The following is a 19,761-nucleotide window of genomic DNA, read 5'->3' as shown; positions in this document are numbered from 1 at the left end:
TGTGCAGATGCTTATTAGTTCTGAAGTACCCCAAGATTGCTTTGAGGGCTGTGCCGTCATTTCAGATGTCCCTCGGGGTTCCTTCACGGAGGGTTACATTGAAGCTGTTTTAAATAGGGAAGAGTCTCATGCAGGCGACACCGGGCATATGCCACGCTGCTTCACTTCACTGAGGGCTCTGGCCATTCCTTTGTCCTTTCTCTGAAATTTTTATTACATTTTTGGGGGTTGTTTTGATTTGTTTGAGACAGGACCTCCTATGGGCCAGGCCTTGAATTCCCAATCCTCCTGCCTCCACTTCAGGGATTACAGGTACGCACCAGCACACCCCTTGCCTGAGTCCATGAAGCATTTTCCCAGGCTCCTGCTTTTCACTCATCTCCAGAGTTGCCCCCTACACTTGGTGGGTCCCACTCACCTCCTCAGTCAAACCTTCTTGTTGCCATCATTGAAAGAGGTTCGAAACTCCCTTTTCCTCTAGTAAGCAACTGACTAATTGGGAAAGAGGCAGCAATTTCCCCCAGACAGGTACTTCCCATAACATCCTCCTCAAGTGGCTATGTGCCACTCACTGCTGGATTCCTCGGGAGACCGACCCATCACTCTGAAGATTTAAGGCTTTTCTGGAGTTTGCTATCAGAGAACACTCTGCATCTTTCTACCTCCCTTCCTCGAGGAAAATCTGAGCCTTCATAACTGTTGTAAGTAAAAAGGAAAAGTATGAAAACACCTATCATAAATTTCCTCCTAAACTGCACCTTACCTAGAGTCATGGGTTCGATAATGTATCAGGCTTTGGTTTGATTTGGGATGTAGTCTTTGTGGGTTTTGAAGCAGAGCCTTGCTAGGCACTGCAGGCTGGCCTCTAACATGTATCCTCCTGCCTCAGACTCAAGAGCCCTAGGATTAAAGCAGAATTGAGAACTGAGTGTCTTCTTAGTAGCCTTGTGCCACTAGTTTGTAGAGAGTGGAGATGAGAGGCTAGGGAGATGGGTCGGGGGGGGGGGGGGTGAGGTGTCTGCTCTGTAAACTAAAGAACTTGAGTCACATGCCCAGAACCCATGTAACCCCAGTCTGCATAAACTGGTGAGCTTGGCTCAGGGAGAGGTCCTGTTTCAAAACATAAGGTAGAGAGTGATTAAGAGAGACACCTAATGGCTTCCACATTCTCATGTACACACATAAAACACACCCACCCATACACATACACACACATGTGCACACACACTCACACACTAAATAAATAATTTTTTTAAAAGAATAAACTCGTCTAGAACAGCTAGGGCTGAGCTTATGCTACGTTGCAAATTTGCAATCTCTTTTAGAACACACATTGCTAACTTGTGTTTTCCAATGAAGAGAGCATGCCAGCTAATTTTGAAGTGGTCAATTTGATCAAGCAGTGAAACACGAATTTGCTAAACAGTCCTATTAGGAGAAAACCCAGAGCCAGATATTAGGGTGAAAGCTGAAAGATCAGAGAAGCAAAGCAAGCCAGCCACAAGATCTTACCTCTACAAAATCCTCAGTCTAAAGAGAGTGAGTTCCTGTTTCTTCATGCCTTATATACCTTTCTGTATCCTGCCATAATCCTGGGATTAAAGGCATGTGTCACCACTTCCTGGTTCTGTTTCTCTCATGTAGCCCAGTGTGACCCTGAACTCACAGAGATCCAGATGGATCTCTGCCTCCCGAGTGATAGGATTAAGGGTGTGTGCCACCACTGTCTGGCCTCTATGTCTAATCTAGTGACTGGCTCTGTCCTCTGATCCTCTGGTAAGCTTTATTGGAGTACCCAATATATCACCACAAAGCAGTAACTTCTAGAATGAACACTCACATATCTCAGGTATTAAGCCTCTTAGCCTGGACAGGTATCTCCTCTCAAAGATGTATGTGAGGAGTTAAACACAAGAGGAAGAATTTGCATCATTCACATAACGGCTTCATATCTGTTTTTTTTTGCATACTGGAGTCAGAATCGCTTGGCACCCCTGCAGCGAATCAAGACTCTAAAAGTTGTAGGGGAATTTCTCTCTTCAGAATACTATCAGATGTGTCCAAAGGCTGACAGAGCTGATTGCAATGCCTTTCCAACATGTTCCCTGAGGATACACCTTTTTTGTTTTTAAGCAGGATGCCATTATTCTGAACATTCACAAACGTGAACCGCCAACATACACTGGTACTCTGTGTGAACACTGCTTTGATCCTGTGTAAAGTGGCCTGGGAACCTGAAATCAGAAGGAAAATGAGTGGAGAGGAGCCCTAGGGGACAATGTTTTACAAATTAGAACTCCCATGCAACTGCTAGAAGAGTTCACAGGGCACCATGTTAGCATAGGAAGGCCTAGCCATGCCATTTCCGTAGCTTATCATCTTAATACCTAAAATGTGCAGCACAAATCATTCATCTAAATGTTATATGTTGATATCCTCTACTTTTCATCATGGATTGCACCATATAGGATTGCAATACCTATAATATGAGCATTCAGGCCACAAGATGAATAAAATGAAGTAATATAGTGCATCAGAACCAATTTCTCCTGGGGACTGATGATCAGTGGGTAAAATCCCTGCCACAGAAGTGTGAGGAGCTGTGTGAGAATTTCTAGAACCCACACAAAGGATGAGTCAGTCATCTAAGTGCTCCACATGTGAGAGGGGAGCTAGAGACACAACATGAGAAGCCCTGGAAAAAAAGGAAATAAAGACAGGCAGCTCACAACAGAGTAAACAATGAAAAAGACAGACACAAGACAGACACACCTGAGACTGTCCTGCCTTCATTACACATGTGTGGCATATGCACACCCACACCCACACCCACTCATATCCAGAGAGAGAGAGAGAGAGAGAGAGAGAGAGAGAGAGAGAGAGAGAGTGCAAATGCACAAGAAATCGTGAAAACAAAGTAACTTTAAATGTTCCAAAAGAGTGGAAGGGTCTAACGATTGTCAATTAAACATCTGACTCATCTCTTTCTAGCAAGAAATTACCAGGTTGGACCTGCTTGTCTGGTATCAGTAATGGTAACTTTCAATTGCTCTTCAGAAATGTATGAAGTTAGCAGGGCTTGGTGGTGCATACTTCCAATTCTAGCACTTGGGAGGCAGAGACAGGTGGATCTCTGTGAGTTAGAGGACAGTCCAATCTATATAGATTGACTCTGTCTCAAAATAAATAAATAAACTAACAACAGCAAACACCCTTCCCCCAAAAAGGAATTCATGAAGTTGATATTGGCATAAATTTAAATATTTGTAAATTCATTACCCTACATCAAGGTTGTTCAAGAGTTGGCTCTCTCTTTTCTTATAAGGAGCGTGTGGAAGTGAATGGGAATGAATATGTTCCTCTGCCCTGGAGAACAGGCTGTTCAACATGGATAGCCCTAAGGACATGACCTCACTGTGTCCCCAGAACACCCTTATGAGGTAAACACTATCATTACTCCATTTCATAGATAAGATAAAAAGGACTGAAGGACCTGTTCTAGGGAAGCCAGAAGGAGGTGAAGACCAAATTACCCACGCTTCTAGAATCTCAAATACCAAACCCACGTTCACATTCCTCTGTTGCCCCCATAGGTATGGGACAAAGAAGCCCCACAGGTTGTCATAGTTAGAGACCCAAAGCTTGCCTTCCAAAACTACAGCTGTGCCATTTGCAGGCTTTGCACACCTGACATGAACCATCAAATCCATCTCTACTTCCCTTTCCTGTTTGTCAAATAGGATATTAGTCCCTACTGGGAATGGTTATTGAGAATTGGTTACTATATGCACTGCTCCTAGAACAGACGTCTGCACACACTGGGTGTTCAATGTATCTTTTTCTTCATAGAAACTGCCACAGCTCATCTGTGACATTACAACAAAGCCGGTAGACGTGATGTGGGTGGTCTTGCCTCTCAACTTGACAGGGTTAATAGGTATCTAGGATTGGTGAACCCCTTGTGTTTCTTTGGAAGTCTGTCCAAGAATGCTTGACTTGGACAGTAAGGACTGACCCTGAATGTGGGTGTCGCCTTCCAACAGGCCGGCTGTGAGATGAGAAAGGAAGTCACAGGAGGCAGTGCAAACCTGCAAGTCCTGTCTTTTCTGTGAGGACCTCTTTCTCAAACTGTTGGCACCTGCTAACTTGGGACTTCAGCCTCTTCAGCCTTCTGATGTTGACTCAGTGCCTGACGACTCTGCAAAGAATTTCCAGGCTTCCAGTGTGAACTTAGGGCTGCCAAGGTATTCCACTTTCTAGACAGAGACTGATTTTCCCCTTCTCCAGCATGTGGACAGCCACTGCTGAGTTATCCAGGCCACTATCAATAAGCTGATCCTATGAATCTCCTAACAATATATACATATGTATTTTCAAATATATATAATTATATTTAATACCCACATGCACATTCTATTGGTACTGTTCCCCTGGAGAATCCTACCACATGCAGCATAATCTATAAGGAAAACAACTTAAGTTCTCCTAGTTTTGAAGTCCAGTGCTACACCCCAATATGGCACCTGTCACTATGTCCTCCGAAGGCACATGTGCTGTGTCCACACAGAGCAAAATGGACAGAAAAGAGTAATGCCAATTCTCCAAGCCCTTCAGTGACTCTGATATGATCCATGTGGGCTCCATGCTCTGTCCTAACCATCCCGAGGCCACCCTTCCACTTTGTAAAACTAGTCCATTGGCCAATATGTTTTAACGTCATATCTTAACCACTTAGGGCACAGAGAAAACTAGTCTCTTCTAAGGAAAGGGCAAGATGTTGAGGCAAAACCACATTGATTTTTTTTTTTCCAACAGTATGATAACTTCAGAGAACCCACCAGACCTGGACTACTAGTTTCCCGATCAAATCCTGATACATGATTCAGAGGTATTGAAACAATTCTAGGAATGCACACAAACAGGTGCAAGAAAGGATTTATTTTTCATCTCTATAGCAGGTGTTCTCATTCTTTTAAGTTCTAAGGCCACTTAACGGATGCGTTGGAAGCTGCTGTGGACCTTCTTATGCACATACAAATAAGTTTCTGCGCACAATTTCAGGTGTGCCAAGATTCCGGAAGCTTATGTTCCCCAGAGGGGATCCTTGCCTTGGAGGGCTGTGATTGAGACAGGAGACTCATATCTTTATGGGGTCCTTTGTAACCAGTGAGATGTTTTTGAAAACATCATAAATATTCTTTCCCAAATAGGAAGACTGAAGCCAAAGATCTCTAAATGTATGGTTCCCGCTAATTCAGTAATTCTGGTGTCAGAATGATCTCCCGGGTTCTCTCAAATGACCGGTTTCAGTCGTTTACTATTCTCCTCTCTGGGTTTCTTAATTACTATTGATCTTGCTTTAGCTAGTGCTGCCAACTCTAAAGAAAATGGAAAATGACCTTAATCTTTATGGACATCTTCTGATTTTTGAATTTATACTTTACTGCTCAATATCTTCCAAGTTTCTATGAAATTGCATGCTCATGAACACTCTGGTTATTTGATTGCTAGTGTACACACAATGGTCTAAGTTGCCTATGAGCAGAACTCATGGATAGTACATAATTGAATTCTTCGAGATCCCCATCACACTATAATGCTGGCCATCTTTAACTGCAAACTTCTTTAAATGGTAGATTAAAGAGGGAAAGAAAGGAAACCTTTAATGTTTACCAGCTGAGAGCTTGACCATGAATGCATCACAGGGACTCCTGAGGCTCACTAAGATTTTTTAAGTCACAGAGCAGACACTCTGTGTTACCCATATTGCTATTTCTCCTTGTGTCAGCAAAGCCTTGCTGTAGATGACAGCTTCTTATTGTCCCGTGGGTCTGCAGTCTTGTCATGGATGTTGTCTCAATGACCATGGTTATCTTTCTTGTCTTATTTTGAAAGAACTTTGAGTTTACAGAAAAGTTACCAAGGTGGTGCAGAGAGGCCCCATATGCAAAGGATTTAGCCACCTCCTCCTGTGAGGCATTGCATAAATGATCACTGTATGACTGTCAAAAAGAGAAAGACATTAGCGGCTGGGAAAACAGTCAATTGGTCATGTGCTTGGCACACAGCATGAAGAGCTGAATTTGATCCCCAGCACCCATGTAAAAAGCTGGGCATGGTAGCACATATCTGTAATCCTCGTGTTGGGGAGGTAGAGAGGGCCATCTCTGCCACTCACTGGCCAGAAGCCAACCTAATCAGGAAACCTCAGGCCAAAGAGAGATCTTGTCTCAAAAAGACAAAGTGAATGAACGGCTCTTGAGGAATGATAGCTAAGGTTGACCTCTGATCTACACACACACACACACACACACACACACACACATACACACACTCGGTCAACCACACATTCACACACACTTGTGTATCCATATGCATATGAACATGCATACATATACACACACAAGAAAAAAATCAGCACTAGTTCAATGCTGTCTACTACACCACATCCTCAGGTCTTGGAGACAGCACCAATGTCCTCCCTCCTCTCGGTATGGAATCTGATTGAGGACACCACATTAGCTCAGTACGTGCTGAGTCTTCCCTGGTGAGGGACAGTCTTTGCGTCTTCCCTAGTCTCCATGACTTGAGTGTAGATCCAGTGTTTCTTTCATGTATTACCCCCAATCGTGTTTGTCTGGTGCCTACTCATGATTTGCCTGGGGCTATGTTTTAGGGAGAAGAACACCACAGAAGCAAAATTCCCATTTCATTATGTCACCTTGGGGATAACATCAGAATTACTTATGGCCAGTGATATTACCTTGAATCACTTAGTCAAGGTAAACTTGGACCGCTTTCTACATTTCAAAGCCCTAATTTTTTCTTTAATCTATTTGTCGGAAGCAAGTCACTGTGATAAGCCCTAATTTTATAGTTAAGCTTTAACTTCTGAAGCTGTGCGGGGTGAGGAGAGGTATAGGTGTGTGCACATATATCATTCAAACAACTTCTGGAGCCAACCATCCATTACTGAGATCAAGATAGGGCTGAGCAAACCTCCTAGCTTGAGAATAGAAGAAATAGTGTATAAAACCAGCTCTTCTAATCCCCGTTCATTTACTCACTTTCCCATAGTGTAGTGTCCATTTAAGGAAAATTGTTTGTCCAGTGTTTACAGGAACCCAGCAATATGCATTTTTCCATTTTTCCTTTTGTTGGACACCTAAAACATCTCTTAGTTGATATAATTTGAATGTGACTAAAAAGATCAGAAGAATTTCCAAAATCAGTTTTAAAGCCTTTCATATATGGCACAAGAGACCCTGGGTCTCCAAGGACCCATCCCTTCTTCATGCTGTGCACCATTCAGCTGTGGATTCTCCACACAGGCCTTTTTCTGCTGCAAGAATGTCTGGTAGAAATACACTTTTCTGTAGCATCAATGAAAGGTAGGATTAAAGTTTTGCCATTTACCTCAGATAATGGATCCTTTTCACTAAATCCAGAAGGTAGCCTATCACAGTGCACACCCATCAGGAGGTACCTGCAGGGCTATGTTGCCTAAATCATCAGTTTTCAACTTGTGGGTCTCAACCCCTTTGGAGTCGAATGACCCTTTCACAGGGGTCATGTATATGATGTCCTGCATATCAGATATTTGCATTATTATTCATAACAGTAGCAAAAGTACAATTATGAAATAGCAACAGAAATGATTTTATGATTGTGGATGCTTACAACATGAGGAATTGTATAAAAGGGTCGCAGCATCGGGAAGGTTGGAATCGCTGGCCTGAATGATCCAGGCACATTTTTAAAGTGTGCTCACCACCTTCCCACTGTCAGTGTCTTCTCCATGTCTGTCTTCCTGCAAACACCAGGCTTTGGAGACTCATAGGAGCATGATAACTTTCAGTCGAGGTAAAGGGAAGCCAGATTGTAACAGGTCACACAAAGGAGGAAGGATTCAGTGTCACATTACTAATTCCTGGGAGTGAGCCCAGGTCACCAGACACCCCTCATGTGAAGTTCAGAAATTCACAGAGTTTTAGAGCTCACATTTCTTCTGACACAACTGCTTGTCATATCAATCAGTCAAGTCATGTTTAATAAGCACTTACTTGCAATGGTGAGCCATTGAACCCACAGGAGAGTTGATCCAGAGGGACAGCATACCACCCACCAAGGTACTCACAGTGCAGCAGAAAGATACCATACATAAAGGGAGATATTCCAGTCAACCACAAAATTGGGTGGCTCTGTGTTACCTGTTTTGAGGCTTCTTGGGTTTTGTTGTTTACTTAAAGATATGTGTGTGTGTGTGTGTGTGTGTGTGTGTGTGTGTGTGCAAGACAGAGAAAAACAGACAAAGAAAGAGAGAGAGAGATGGACAGGTACACAGAGAGAGATTGGCTATTCTAAAATAAAGATTAATCACATATTATTAAATTTGTAGCAAATTAAAAAGAGCCCAAGAAGAGCCTCTCTGCTAAGCTGGAAAATGTATTTTTTTAATCTTTATAAAATTTTGTGGTTAAATTTACATAACATAACATGTATAGTTTTGCCAGACATGATGGCACACAACTGTAATTCCAGTACTTGGGACACTGAGGCCAGAGGAATGTGAGTTCAAGAACATCTTATGCTACATAATAAGAACTTGTCTTAAAAATTAAAATTAGTAATTAAAAATAAAATATTTTCCAGTTTTGAAAATCTTAATACTATAGTCCTGCTCTGTAGCTGTTTCCTCTGAATTGAATCATTCTCTTCCTGGAGCAGGCACAAAAGGAAGAATCCTACAGGACTCTGGATGTAAAGGAAATTTACAAGGCTTAGGAAGTTCACAAAAGTTACAAGGTTCAGGAAGCTAAAAGATTCACAAGGTTCCTCCATAGGTTCTATAAACAATACCAATTGTGGCTGTGAGGAAACTCTCCAGCCCATAGGCTGTTCACAAGTAGTGCAGAGAGTTCCAGGGATGTACCTTTTGTGCGTCATCAGCCATGCTGTGGTAGGATTTTAAGGGGGCAACTGCATTTGAAACCCCATGCTCCTGTAAGGAACCCCAATAAACTCACTGGGCCACTAAGCTAGATTTGGATGGAGGCTTTTCTTTGGTCTGTTGTGAGTGGCCTATCTGGAGTGAATTGTTCATTTGTTTGTGTTTCCCCAAGAAAAACCACACAATGTATGCACATTCCTATCGTTTATCACCAACGCCCACCGAGCTCCACAATTCCTTTGTCTTCCCTAACTAAACTCTGCACTTATTAACCATGCACCTCTCACACCACCCACCCTCCCAGTCCCTGGTAAATATCATTCTACCTTCTAAGGATGGCTCTGGGGACTGCCTTTGAATTGATTCACAATGTGTGCTCACTGTGACGAGCTATGTCACTTAGTGTAAAGTCTTCATGGTTTAATCTTCATTGTAACACGAAACAAGAACACATACGGGGTTCTGAGCTCCAGAATCTACATTTTAAACTGCACTGCAACTACTTACTAAACTACAGACTGTGGTCAGTTTTGTGAAAACTAAAACTGTCAGCCTAGGATGTGGTATTCAGCAGTAGAGCACTTTTCTAGAATGTTCCAGTCTGTGGGTTCAATTCCCAGCAACACACACACACACACACACACACACACACACACACACACACATACACACAAATAACTAAATTAGGTCATCAAGGAAATAATTGAGCTAAAGTGGTCAACAATTAATACCTGAGTCTGCAGATACACACACACACACACACACACACACACACACACACACACACACACACTGGGATAACTGGTTTAATCAAACCAGTGTGTGACCCCTGAGATGAAGCTTCAATGGCCTCTTCTTGGCCACCTTCAAGACTTTATCTCTTTGTTTTTTTTTCCACTGTGGTGTGGTATGTAAAGAGACAGCCACTGGTTTTCAAAGGTACAGTCAGCTTTGAGGTAAGAAAAAACCTACCACGCTGGTTTTCTGCAATAAAAGGATCTTCTCTATAAACCGAATCAAGACACCCAGTTGTGGGGGTGATGTGTGAACCAATCTTCAGTTTTATGAAAATAAACTGTGACCACTGGCTACTGAACATTTGTAGACAGCAGACAAGGCATTAGAACATAGTGTGGCTTGGCAAATAGTCAATATACCCCGGAAGATGGCTAATCCATGTGATGTCCAGGCATTTAGTCTTCACTTGTGGAAACGTCTTATCCACCGGGGATGTGTGCAAGATCTGTAGCTCTCCTTAACTGCAAATAGGTTATTCTTTTCAAATAAAAGCCCCCGCCCCTCCACCCCCTCTTTGTCTTTTTTTCCCAATAATCTATTTCAGGTAGATATGCTTTCTTCTTTAACTGGTTTGTACATTTTATTTTGTCTAATTTGCTAGTACTAAATTTGAGGTGCTTTTGTAGTGAAAATGTAAAGCTAACACAGTGAGTCCTTTTGAAAGGAACTTTCAACACGTTTCTACAGCAGCCCTTCTCAGTTGAAGACGCTTTCACGAAGTTCACTGAGATTCAGTGGGATTGAATGCTTGCGGTCACGCGTTCACATCCCCATCCATCCTGTGCAAAGGAAGCGTTATCGTCTGAACATGGGAAGCTGCCCACGTACTCATCTTTGGGTACTTGATCCCCAGCGACGGCCTTATTGTGGGAGATTGTGAGACTCTGGGGAAGCGGGGTCTACCTGGAGGATGGAGTGGAAGGTTGAGAGTTATAGCTTGGCCCTGGTTCTGGTCTTCTTTCTGCTCTATATCTGTCCCACCAGCTGCCTCACACTGGCTGCTACATCTGGGAGCTACCCCATCATGCCTTCCCTGCCGCGATGAATGGGAACCATGAACCAGATTCAGTCTTTCCCCCGTTGAGTTGCTCCTGTCCAGTGTTTGGTCACAGCACTAAGAAGACTAACCAAGACACGAAGAGAGGAAGAAAGGGACTGATGACTTCCCTACTGAATCAGATATGAACTTAAACATTAAAAAGGAAAAAAATAAGCACTATTTATCCCGCTATGTGTTATATGTAGATTTGGGTAATCTTATTTAAGTATTTGTTAAGCTAAATATGTATGCAAGAGAAAGAATATGTTCAATGAGGGCTGAGCTGTATCCATTTTCAATAAAGGTGAGCCTCTGGGAAATCCTCAGCTTAGGTACAGGAGAAAATGTTGCAAAGAAAAGTTGTAAAATATTAGAAAACTAAATGCAGATAGTTTTTGCATTTATTGCAGTTTAAAGAAAGGTAAGTTAGAAATCATAAATAAAAAGTATATGGTTTGTTCAAAAAATAAAGATTGAAAAACAGAAACTGAGTAGAAGAAACTTCATGTCCAAAAAAAAAAAAAAAATGGTGTCTTATCTGGACAAACTCATTACAAGGGACAAACCTGGATTCTGGATTCTGGATTCCCCTGCTAGAGAAAAGAGCATGTACATGTGTGTGCTAATGCCATTGCATAGATAATCGCAACGCTGGCAATAACAGAAACATTTCTTCTTCCTCCTCTTTTTCTTTTTCTTCTCCTTCTCCTTCTCCTTCTTCTTCTTTCCCGTCATATTCTGTCTTCTGCGTCATAAGCAATACAAAGCAATCTGAAGGACTTACAGCCTCTGACATCTGAATAACTCTCACTGCCAGGTAGGACAACTGGAAGAGAGCCCGGCCTGCCACTGCTTCAGAGGACAGCATGTGACCAGCTCTGCATTCCATGGCTGCCTGGGTGTATGCTCACAGACCGGTACAGAACCGCTGGCCTTCTGTATTTTATTAAAACAGTCTCAAAAACTAAAAGCAAAGCTTCTGAAGAAGCTGATGAAGAACAGCGTCAAGAACAAAAGCTTTGAACAGAAGGTAAGAAATCTCGACGTAAAGGTGTTTCATCCTTGGGGGTTTTCTTAAAGCAGGGCCTGCTGCAGTCTTCAACCAGTCTCCAGGCAGGATGCACAGGGCGGCGGCAAAGCACTGGCTCAGAGGCCCCCTGATGTGTGCCAGTAAATTCCACAAACCAGAGTGCTCAACTCATCACCTTCGAGTGCAGTGTGGACTGCACAGATCTGGTCCAACAGATATTAGATAATAGCCTATTGAAAAAGAAAAAAACAAATATTGGGGATTTGTGTCAAAAGTTCTATTCTGTGTTAACTTTAGCAGATAAAGGGATGTGGTGTTTACAGGGATGTCTTTCAGGCGGACTTTAATGCAAAGCCGGATATTTTTTTGACAAGGTAAAGTCTTTAAAAGGCCTCATTTGAAGCTCTGTACTGATTCGTCGTTGTATCCTAAGTTGTCATCTTTGTATTAGAGTTAAGAGCATGCAGACACTGTGTGAAAGGAGACCTGTTTCTGCACGCTCCACAGAACTCAAAGGAGCAGGCCACACACACACACACACATTCACGCACAAACACACACTCACACTCATATACCACACACACACTTATACTCTTACACACTCTCTCACACACACATACTCTCACACACACATTCTCTCTCTCTCTCTCTCTCTCTCTCTCTCTCTCTCTCTCTCTCACACACACACACACACACACACACACACACACACACACACACCAAAAATCTGCAAATGCAATACTATGTAAAGAACAACAGTGCTGAGAAACTAGAAGAAAATGTATCCTAGACAGTATTTTTCCTCTGACTTTTACAGCAAAACAATCCAAACGGTAAGTTTGGTTAGACTGATCGATCTGGATAGAGAAGTTTTCCTGAAGAATGTACCATTTTCAGTAGAATAACAAACCATGCTCCCTTAGCACTGCCACTTTCAAAGCACCTCTGTGCTCATGCCAAACACAGGAGTCATGCCCCAGCCCGGGATGACATATATGACCCCTGGTTACTGGATGACAAGTGCTTATTTAATTCTCAGAGACCATGTCCACCCAGGTTCAAACCCATTTTGCTATAAAGCTCTATGTGCTGGAGGGAGAAAGATTGAGCCCCACAGAAATACTGACAGCCACCAAGCCCCAACAACGGGGCCAGTGAGAATTTCTTCTTCCCAAACATTGATTGCCATTGTCCTGCTTTTTAAGGAACCAACGCACTCAGTAGGTACTGCAGCTCCCAAAACACTTGCCCTGTGGCAAGAATACCCTACATTCTCAGCAGACAGGCACCAGGGTCAGCTTTGTGCAAGGTAAAGACTCGCATAAAGAGACATGCAGCTGGGGGGCACCCAGGCAGGGGGATCGGGATCTGTCCTTGGTGCATGGGCAGGCTTCTGGGAATCTGGTGCCTGTGGTGTGACACCTTGCACAGCCTTGGTGCAGTGGGAAGGGGATTGGATCTGCCTAGGCTCAGTGAGCTGGGCTCTGCGGACTCCCCATGGGAGACCTCGATTTGGGGGATGTGGGGATGCAGGGTGGCTTGGGAAAGAGGGCTGGGGGGGAGCAAGGAGGGGGGATCTGTGGATAGCATGAGGAGTGAGTAGAAAATTTCTTAATAAAGAAAAATAATAAATAAATAAATAAATAAATAAATAAATAAATAAATAAATAAATAGAAAGAGTCACGCAGCACCCAATTTTTCATGTATGAGTGTTTTACCTTGAATGGATGTATACATACCACATGGATGCCTTGTGCCTACAAAAAACAGAAGAGGGGTTAAGATGGCCTGGAATTTAAGTTAGAGACAGTTGTGAACCTCGGTGTGGGCGCTGGAAACCAACCTCGGTCCTCTTCAAGAACAGCAAATGCTCTTCTCTGCAGAGCTGTCTTTCCGGTCTCAAAATAGGCAGTGTCCATGTTTTAATATGAGCGTGGCTAAGTGTGGGAAGGGCGTTGTCTTACACAGAAACAGGAGCAAGTATCACCAGCCGCGGCAACTTGAAGGATCATCTGAGCTAAAGGGCTCCTGAAAGACCTAGTCAACACCCACAGATGGATCGGAGGAAGGAGCTGAAGCTAGAATCGTAAACTCCCAAAGCCTACTCATTCATTATTTGTTCTTCTCCGTTTTGAAATTATGTCCTTTACAAATCTGGCCTGAGGGGACAGTCATCTCCCTAGAACCGTAACAAACAAAACACTCTTGAAACAATAGGGAGAGCGCTTCCTAATTTATTTAGAGCAATTTCCTTAAATAGATGGTGTGGTTCACTAAAGAAGACAGCATATTTTTGATGGTGCCCCCTGAGGGAATTTAGTGTACAGTGAGCAGCTTTGTACAGCTCTGGATCACATTTCAAAAGTGAGATCACTTCTGGAAAATTGGGATGTCCCTCTGCATTCACATGACCCTTAGAAGGTTCTAGTGTTGGAACAGAAAAAAAAAAAATGCTTCCTGTAATGCCATTCAAATGTAATGTAATTCAAAGACATTTAGAGAACTGAGGCTGTAGCTTAATTGTCGTCTTTCCCTCACACAAATGGGGCCCTGGATTCAGTCCCCTAGTCCTGCCAAATCAGAAAGACAATCTGTATATTTTATGGAAAGATAATTAATCTGGTGTTGGCTTGATCTTGGAAGCCAATTTTTTAGGCACCTATAAGGCATAATGGAATTCTAACTTAGTTAAGATGCAGAAATAACCATCTGTAGATGTACTGTGAGGTCCTGAAGAACAAGCCCAAAGCAGCCATCATTAGCTCAGCTAGCCCAGGTTACATAGCGGAAACAGAAAGGTTAATGGAGGGTACTTCCGCTGGTCAGATTTAGACCCACAACCTTGACACAACTTCTGCTTCCTTTTCAATCTCCAGAGTGATACATAGATGATGAGGACACAGAAGCATCCAAATACCAACTCCTTTAAGACCCTGTGAACTAAAGTATGTGATTTATGAGTAACTCTGGTATCACACACACTAATCTGGCAATATAAGCCTCTTCCATCAAGAATCTAGGGGTCATTAACTTTCAGCTAAGGATCCACGTGGACGATGCTTTCCCTGTATTATGTAGCAATCTCCCATGTACATAAGCAGGCTCTCATCTCTGTGTCCTATAAATGAGAAAGGAGGGCTATTCCAAGACGAGAAAGACACACAAGGGATGACCTTCCCAATTAGATGGGAATCCTATTGCAAAGTCTGTCTCCTGTTTGGAAACCTGGGATATACTCCAAGGCTCACACTTTGTAGGTACTGGCTTGGAATACAAACTATGGTCTTTTTTTTTTTTTTTCCCAGAGTCCATTCTTACTCCTGTAACAGCTACCACATCTACCTTCTACCCCATGGCAAGTGCTCTGTGTGTGTTTATGGAGCAGCATACACGTAGTTTGTGGGAGCTACCATGAGCAGCAAAGTCCCTGGCATCTAAATATTAAGGATCTCTCTTACCACTGATTGTTGTGATTGCTGCTTGTGGTTATAGACACAGAGAAGACCCAAGGGTCCATTCCTTAGTATTCCCACTAAATTAGTCCCAAGAGATTTAAAGGGCCATTACATTTTTCCCTCTTCATTTTTCTCTGTTTCTGTCCTTTGGAAGTGAGGCATTTAGAGACTAGGACTTTCCAAAGCAATTGCTTTTAAAATGGTATTTAGAAAAAGCACTGCATGTTCCTAGGGAAAGGTGAGGGCTAAGAAAAAAGTTAAGAAAGCTCCAAGTTTGTACCCAGGTAGAAACAGAGGAAGGGAAGGAGGAAGGAAGGGACAGAAGGAAAGGAAGGAGGAAAGAAAGGAGGAAGAGAGGGAGAAAAGGAGGGAGGGAGGGAGCTCTGGAAAAGAGAGAGAGTCTGATTTCTGGTGTTAACACATGATTCAAATGTCCAGTTTTCAACAAGAAATAACAAGACATGCAAAGGAACAAAAATTGTAGATCATCAAATAATAGACAGTTCATGAAAAGAGACTAAGTCACAGATTTACTGGACATAGACTTTAAAACAACTGTTTTGCAAAAAATGGGGCCACGTGGAGAATTTCTAGAGTCCAGAAATAGCAATAAATCTATTTTAATAAAAATAAGACAAAACAATGTAGAACTGAAAGTACAGTAACTGAAATGAAATTGTCATAATAGCCTTTAAAGACAGACTTGAGGCAAAAGAATCAGTGAACTTGAACATCAGTTACGTGTTATTATCAAGTCAGATGACCAGAAAGAAAAACAATTACAGGAAAAATTGCATTGCCTCATAGGCCTGTCAGACACCACGAAGCTGACCAATATGTGAGAGACTCCTGAGAAAAGAACTAAAGAGTAGAACAAAGACATTTCTTCAAGAAATGATTACAAAACTTTCCCAAACTTGATTTTAAAAAAGACAAGAATATAAACAGCCAAAAAGTCTAGAAAAATTCCAGGAATGCAGAGTACACTAAGTCAAGTTACATTCGAACTGTTAAAATACACACATACACACACACACACACACACACACACACACACACATGTGCACATGCGAGAGAGAGAGAGAGAGAGAGAGAGAGAGAGAGAGAGAGAGAAATGACTTTGAAATAAAAAAGAAGCCGTTCATTCCATGCCGCCATCTTCTGTGGGATGGTTTCTCATCACATGCAAGCCCTCCTCTGTGGAATGATTTGCAGGTTTCTCACAATTACTACTAGACATGCCTTACAAAAACTAATAAGTAAATAATAAATAACCTCTGAAAGAATTCCTCTACGTTAACATGAAAGAAAACCCTAGTGAGAAACAAGCATTTGGGTAATGAAAATGTATGGCCAATTATAAAGGCTAATTAAAAAATAAAAACATTTGACTGATTCTTTATGTGTCTAATGAACCACTTTTAGGAAGTAGATTCCTGGAAACTTCTCCTCTGACTGCTACACACTCTCTGTGACATGTGAGCACCTCTTCAGACCCCCCACAAAAGTACATAAACAAATGTCATTTTAAAAATTAATGTCATATATGAAACTCTTTGCCTCACATCATAGTCAAGGGTGAAAGGCTGAGATTTTTTTTTTATTCAACATGGGAAACAGAGCAAGGGTCCGTGTATCTGCCACATTTATTTAATAGGGCACTGGAAGCTGTAGCCACAGCACTTAAGCAAGAAAAAATAATTAAATAAAAAGACATCCAAGTTGGAAATAAAAAAGGGTAAAAATACTCCGTTGTAAATTATATGATTTTATCTGTTAAGAGAATAATAAAGTTTCAAGTATTTAATTAAAACTAAAACTAGTAATGAAATCAATCACATTTTAGAATACAGAATCAACATACACAAATCAATGGGATGTTACACATTAGCAATAAGCAATCCAAAAGGGAAATTCAGAAAACAATTCCAATTACAATACCTTCCAAAGATGAAAACACATAAGAAATCTTTTACACAAGGACATAAAAGACATGTACAACAGACACCACACATATTGACAAACAAAATTTTAAAAAACTCACAAATGGAAATATAATCCTGTTCGTAAATGGGAAAGACTGATATCATTAAGATAGCGATAATACCCAAAGCAAACTGCAAACATCATGTTGTCCCTACCAAAATCCTAGCCATTTTTTTGTGACAACAAACTCAGTCCTAAAATTCATAGGAAATCCTGATACACACTGAACAACAACAACAACAAAACATTTTCTTAAAAAGTAGGGAGATTCACATTTCCCTAGTTCAAAATTTCCTGCAGTCCCCAGTAATCAAAATACTGTAGTAGTGACACAGAGATAAATAAAGACCAAGATAACAGAACAGAGAGCTAAGGAGAAAAAGAAATCCTCATCCATACAGCGGAACGATATTTAACAAGGGTAGCAACACCACTCAATGGAGAAAAGACTCCCACAAATGGTACTGGGGAAACTGGAAATTTGCACGCAAAAGAATGAAGTTAGATCTTTCCAGATTTCCTAATTGTTTTCTGTAGCTGCTATAAAACACTAACCATAAGCAGCCTAGGAGAAGAGAGGGGTTTATTTTATCTTATACTTTACAGTCTTTGTCATCCAGGGAATCCAAGGCAGGAGCCAGGAGGCAAGACCTAGCTTACTGGCTTGCTTCCCTTGGCTTTCTTATTCAACCCAGGCCCATCTATCTGCCTAGGGATGGCACCGCCCACAGTGGGTTGGACACAGTTATATCAATCAGCAATTAAGAAAATGTCCTCACAGGCATTTCCACAAGCCAATCAATCCAATGTAGGCAATTTCTCAATTGAGATTCCCCCTTTCTGGGTATGTCTGTTTATGTCAAGTTGACAAAAATTATGATGCCTAACATCATACACAATTAAAATGAGACCAAGAGTTAAGCATATGAACTGGAACTATAAAACTCCTAAAAGAAAAGTTTATGGCAAAATATTTGTTACCCTGAGGGGAATGGCTTCTTACATATTACACTAAAAGTATAGCTAAAAGATTAACAGAATAGACAATGTGGACCTCAGGAAAATAAAAAACTTTTTCACATCAATGGAGAATATTAGCAGAGAGAAAGGATAAGCAATATAATGGAAGAAAATATTTGTCAATCTCATGCCTAATAAAAGATTAATAACATCTAAAAATACATGGAAACATCCCATACTACACATAAAGACACAAAATTCACAATTCAAAGTGAGCCAACTTTAATAGAGATTTCTCAGTAAATGATATTAAGGATGACCAATAAATATTTGAAAAGATATTTAACATCACTTAGCTTTAGAAAAATGCAAAGCAGAACCTTGTCAGAATGGCTCACAGCCATAGAAATGACCATAGTAAGGAAAACAGAAAATAGCAAGCATTGATGAGAGCCCTCTGCCTGAAAGGCATACCCTTGAGGGGATGCCCTCTTCTGGCCTCCAAATGCATACACACACACACACACACACACACACACACACACACACACACACACAGTCACACAGACACACACATATACATAAATAAATAATTCTTCTTAAAAATAACATGCAATGACATAAGAGTGTTTTTTCAGAAATTTCAATTTTCTTTAGAATTGAAAATGGTATAATGAAAAGATATTTGTTCATTGCTGTTCACAACAGCCAAAAGCCAGAAGAAACACAAGTATCTATCACTGTATACACAGATAAATGAAATATCACTTATACATGCAAGGAAACACAGCTCAGCCTTGGACAGGAAGGTGATTTCGACACATGATACACCGTGGAGTGGCCCTAACTTTAGACACTGTACAAAGTGAAATAAGATATGCACTAAAGTACAGATGCTGTGTGATTCCATTCATCTGAGGTACTGCCATAGTCACATCATAGAGAAAGAAAGCAAATGGTGCCTGCCAGGGTCTCAAGGAAGGAGGGAGGATGGGAAGCTTTAAGGGTGTAGTTTCAGCTTGGGATGTTGGCATGAAGGCAGACAGATATGGTTGCATAACTGTGTGCACGCACCTAACACCCCAGAACCACATACTTAAGAGTCATCATGACAGCAAACTCCATGGTGTGTGCATCTTACCACAAGTTTTTTATTTTTTTAATGAAGGAAATTTCATTTCATAGAAAGTTCTTCAATCTTCTATCAGATGTCAGTCGCCTGTCACAAGTACTTTGTAGGGTGGAAGCGTTGTCCAAACAAACTGCTGTCCAAGGATAATGGTGATGGTTTCTTAATATTGCCATTGTAGAAGAAAGTCAAGTAGATAAGACTAGAAGTAACATGGATCTGAACTTGAATCTGGTGTCTTCACGGGTCAAATGCATGACTAGAACATTCATTGTATGGGTTTATTTTTTGGGTTTTTTTTTTTTGAGCTCCAATCTGTCATATATAAACCCCTTATATAATGATAAGGATGACTAACACTGCACCCAAACATTACCCTTGGACAGCAGTTTGTTTGGGGAAATGTAGTGGTA

This window comes from Peromyscus eremicus, chromosome 5 (assembly GCF_949786415.1).
Source record: "Peromyscus eremicus chromosome 5, PerEre_H2_v1, whole genome shotgun sequence".
In the NCBI taxonomy this organism is placed as follows: domain Eukaryota; kingdom Metazoa; phylum Chordata; class Mammalia; order Rodentia; family Cricetidae; genus Peromyscus; species Peromyscus eremicus.
Note: the sequence above shows the minus strand (reverse complement) of the source record.